This window comes from Cherax quadricarinatus, chromosome 34 (assembly GCF_038502225.1).
Source record: "Cherax quadricarinatus isolate ZL_2023a chromosome 34, ASM3850222v1, whole genome shotgun sequence".
Taxonomy (NCBI): Eukaryota; Metazoa; Arthropoda; class Malacostraca; order Decapoda; family Parastacidae; genus Cherax; species Cherax quadricarinatus.
The window spans coordinates 30,095,005-30,100,183 of NC_091325.1; the positions used below are offsets into that span (position 1 = coordinate 30,095,005).

General features: G+C 43.5%; 1 pseudogene; it reads right to left on the bottom strand.

Annotated features, from left to right (window-relative positions):
- Window positions 1–619: 619 nt before the first annotated feature.
- On the bottom strand, window positions 620–680 carry LOC128691473 (U4 spliceosomal RNA; annotated as a pseudogene).
- Window positions 681–5,179: the final 4,499 nt, after the last annotated feature.

Consider the following 5,179-nt stretch of genomic DNA (forward strand, 5'->3'; position numbering starts at 1 on the left):
GTCCTTAATTCTTTCAACACAATATATGAAGGAATAGGGTGTCGAAGAGTCATTTTAACTGTATACGCGCCTTCCAGCGCACCTGCATACGGTCCAGTTGCCCATCTCCCTGCTGTGGCTACGTGAACCGTCCCATAAGTACGCAGTTCACTGGTAATATCAAAATCAGTGGCCTCAAAAGGCACATTCCTGATTTTCACCCAGGTGTAATGTCGAGATACATCATGAAGTCTCACCGACACAGCTGTATTAACCGGTATGATGGTCTCCTGATACTTGTCGACCACTGCCTCGTAGACTTGTGCAGACGTCATTTTAACGAAGATCCTTGTCATTCCATTTAATGAGACACCACATATCTCCTCATTTGCTATACCATAGGTATCGCGAATGATCGCTGGTAATAATAAATCCATGTTGGATCCTGTGACAGCACCACGGATCATCTCAATGCAGACAGTGTTGATTCTTCTTCTGCTATTCAGCGCCATGTTGGAGAAAATAAAGTTTCCACCAACCAACGCTAGGGGCAGCTCAATCAGGTAAACTGCGCAAAACAAACTCAAACAGGAGCGTCTGCGCAGCTCGTCCACACGGCTCGGAGGCGATGAGGACAATGATAGCAATAATCGCACCTCGGATAAACCTCATTGGTTACGATATTACCACTGCGCAAAGCTAAAGGGAGAAATTTCTCCACAATGAAAGATTGGGTAACAGACTGGAGGGAGAGAGTATGGAGGAGGTGAGTGTATTCAGATATTTAGGAGTAGACATGTCAGCACATAGGTCCATGAAAGATGAGATGAATCATAGAACTGATGATGGGAAAAAAGTGGGTGGTGCACTTATGAGTCTGTGGAGAGAAAGAACTTTGTCCATGGAAGCAAAGAGGAGAATGTATGAGCGTATAGTTATACCAACACTCAAATATGGGTGTGAAGCATGGGTGGTGAATATTGCAACAAGGAGAAGGCTGGAAACAGTTGAGATGTCTTCTCTAAGGGCAATATGTGATATGAATATAATACAGAGAATTTATAGTTTGGAAATTAGGAGGAGGTGCAGAATACAAAAACTATTATCCAGAGGGCTGAGGAGGGGGTTTAAGCTGCTGTGGGCATGTAGAGAGGTTGGAACGAAATAGAATGTAGTGGAGGAAAGGCGGGGTAGGGGTCAGCCTTGGAAAGGCTGGAGGGAGGAGGAAATGGAGGTTTTGTGTGCGAGAGCTTGGACCTCTAGCATGCATGTGTGAGCGTGTTAGATAGGAGTGAATGGAGACAAATGGTTTTCAAAACTTGACGTGCTGTTGGAGTGAGCAAAGTAACATTTATGAAGGGATTCAGGGAAATAGGCAGGCGGGACTTGAGTCCTGGAGATGGGAAGTACAGTGCCTACACTCTGAAGGAGGGGTGTTAATGTTGCAGTTTTATAACTGTAGTGTGAGCGCACCTTTGGCAAGACAGTGATAGGGTGAATGATGAAACTTTTTCTTTTATGGGTCACCCTGCCTTGGTGGGACAAGGCCTATGTGTTAATAAAAAAATAACATGTATATTATTTCATCACTCTTCTTCCTAGATCTAGCAATTTTACGGTTGAATGGAACGACTTGCAGACAGTAGTATATGAGCTGTTTCCTTACTGTTTTTTGAGAAACACCTGAGAAAATAATGTGTTTATTCAGAGTTTTTTTTTTTTTTATATTTTTTTTAAAAACTTTACAGCCTTGATATTAAATTAAGATATAAAATGGATACAGTAGGATCCTCAATCCTACACAACATACACTAACCAAATTATTAACAACACATTGTAATTGACATAAAAGAGGTTACCCATATACACAAAATTTTCCATATAACATACTATGATAAACAAAATAAACTATAACTATATAAACTATATAAAATATAAACTATATACAACTTTCAGATTTGTATAGTTAATATACTATGACGGACATATGACAAAGGTTCACAACCTTCACAGGAGATAAACAGAGTAATAACCTACATCCCAATCTCAGTTAAAAACAATCACATACTCTTCCCAAAATTAACCCCTATACAATAAGAAGTACCTAAGCACATACATACCATCTCTTTTTAAGCATTGAAAAAAATCAAAATCAAATCCTAAATCAAAAATCAAATCCTAAGCCTCACACTTATACTAAATAAATATTAACAAATATTACTAAATATTAATACAGCCTCTTCCACCGGCTGAGCACATTATATAAAGTAAGAGACTAAACCATACTGTCCCATTACAAACTTTTAACGAGGCATTACAAATTTATGGAAGTCATTATCGTTCCATCTAGCAGCAACTGGATGAGCACATTATATAATGCTAAAATAAAGACAGTACACTCGCTAAAAACCCACAACACTTAACACAAACATAATTTAATAACCTCTCATTGCGATACAATTATCGCACATGATTTATGCCCAATAAAAGCTATAAACGCACACTCTACATAAGCCCTAAAGCTCTTCACGGTCTTAAAACTATAATCTTGACACCATTCACACTTAATACATGAAGAAGGTCATGACGACCCTGACACATCAAACACAGAATTCTCCATTCAGGTACTACGTAATTACTTGATATCACCTTTGGTTTCTGTGCCCACTTGCAAGCTACATACATGTATGCCACTCATCTACACCTTCATATACCCACATACACCTACACTCACACCCCTCCCCAGGAGGCGACCCCGCTGTGTCCCCCTGAAAACCCCCTTCCCGTATGTAATCCCCACCCCCCCCCCCTTACTCACTCAACCCAAGTCGTAGATTGATGAGAAAACCTAACGTTAACATTCTATACCCTTTCGAAAAATCCTTCTCCCACCTCCTCCCATACAGTTCTCTATTACGACACATCGTACGATAAACCGTTACCGCTAGTACCCGCCTCCGCACCTCACAATTCCCCCTCCCCCTCATCACCCACGATATATATATATAATCCACTATTATATAATCCAAAGCTCGTATAACACTCTCATCTAACCCTCCCACATCTAGGCTTAGTGCACGCAGAACCGACACCCCTCTGCCCCCCACCCCCTGTACTACCCTACTTAACCAATACCTAACACCCTCCAGTTCCCCACAAAAGTATACTGCATGGAACGCCGTCTCATCCTCCCCACAGATTCCACACCTTCCGCCCACAATTACCCCTCTGGTTCTTAAAACCTCCCCCGACGGTAGTATGCCATGCAAAAAACGATACATTACCTCCCTTACCCTAGGCTTTAACTTCAACCTGCTAAACCTATACCAAATACTCGTCCATGCGTACATGGGGAACAATCCCTCAACTGGTACAACAATCCTGTCTGCAAGCAGCTTACACAAAACCCCTACTCGAATTTTCCTGGGTTCTCTAACCAACATCAAAGCCCTCAAAATAGTTTCACATTCCCTCAACTCCACACCACCATACAACTTACCCAACCTATCATGTACTTTTCCCAGCTGCCCTCCACTCACACCTTCGCGCAAAACCTCCCATTTAAGAAACACACATTTAATCCTCCTCCTCAGATCCATCAACCCCAACCCACCCTGGCGCACAGGTAACATTACAACCTCTCTCCTCAGCCAATCGCACCTTGAACCCCACAAAAAGTTAAACACTCGTCTCAGAATTCCCACAATCGCCGTCCCTGTTAATGGGAACACGGCTGCTACGTGCCAAACCTTACTATACAATAATACATTTATAACAATCACTCGTTGCACGAGAGTCAGATGATGAGGTCGCAATGCACCCAGACGCCCCTGAATCCTTTCCATTAATCTATTCGAGTTTTCCTCTCGAGCAGCTTCCAAATCACCCTTATAGGTGATACCACAAATTTTTAAAGACACCGTTTGTTTTCTCACAACGTTACATCTCCCCCCCCCTCCACCCAATCACCCAACCCCATGATCATTGACTTCTCTCTATTTACCTGCATCCCTGTTGCATTTCCGAACTGTTGCACAACAGCATCCAAAACACCCAACGTCATCCCCTCCCGAACCAGGACTGTTGTATCGTCTACGTATCCTATTATTCCCGGCCACACTTTCCCTACCCCACCCCCCCTACCTCCACTCGTGTCACATACACAACGTTCAACCATTCTATAGAAGGGGTCCTGAATGCACGCAAACAACATTTGTGACATGGGACACCCCTGCCTAAGTCCCCTACCCATTACAATCCCCTCCCCCAAGCATCCATTAATCTGTACCCTCATCTTGGCACCATTGTACAACGTGGTTACCCAATTAACTATTTCATCCCCATAACCCTGCCTCCTAATTATAGCTCCCAATGCTCCTCGTTCCACCCTGTCATAGGCCCCCTGCCAGTCTAAAGCCAACAACGCCGCCCTCCCTCCCCCCCCTTTTGACTCCACAAAACTTCGCAGTATTCCATGACCCTCAATCATCGACCTTCCAGGCAAACCATACTGCGTTTTCGAAACCACTCTCCCTACCACACATTTGAACCTATTACACAAGACTTTAGCAAACAACTTATAATCAGCACATAACAGGGATATGGCACAGTACTCCTTGAGGGTGTGCTGCCCCTTACCCTTCTGGACCAACACTACAACTGCTGTTGCTTGCTTGTCCCCCATCACTCCCTTCTCCTTCATCTGATTAAATAACCTACCCATGAAACCCCTTATCACCTCCCAATGTTGGAGATAAAATTCAGCCGGGAGACCGTCTATTCCCGGTGCTTTGCCTTTCCTCATTCTCCTTAAAGCCAACTCTATTTCCTCCTCTGTTATTACCCCCCCTAAAGCCTTTCTATCACTATTCCCTAATTTACACGTCACATACTCACACACCTTCTCTAAATCCACATTTCCCACCTTCCCACTTGTCCAATACCCTTCATACCATTTATCCGCATACATACACATTCCTTTTGTAGTTAGTATCTCCTGACCCATTCTATAACCCCCCGCCATCTCGTGTACTTCTAACCTCGGAATAGCTGTAACCTGCTGTCTTTGTTTTTGACGTCGCAACACACACGCCGATGGTTTGTCACCCCAAAGCACCTCCTCTACCCCTGCCTGCACCCTTACCGCTTGAAACCTCTCATTTTGTAACTCCCTCAGTCTCCCCTTGACCTCGACAATTTC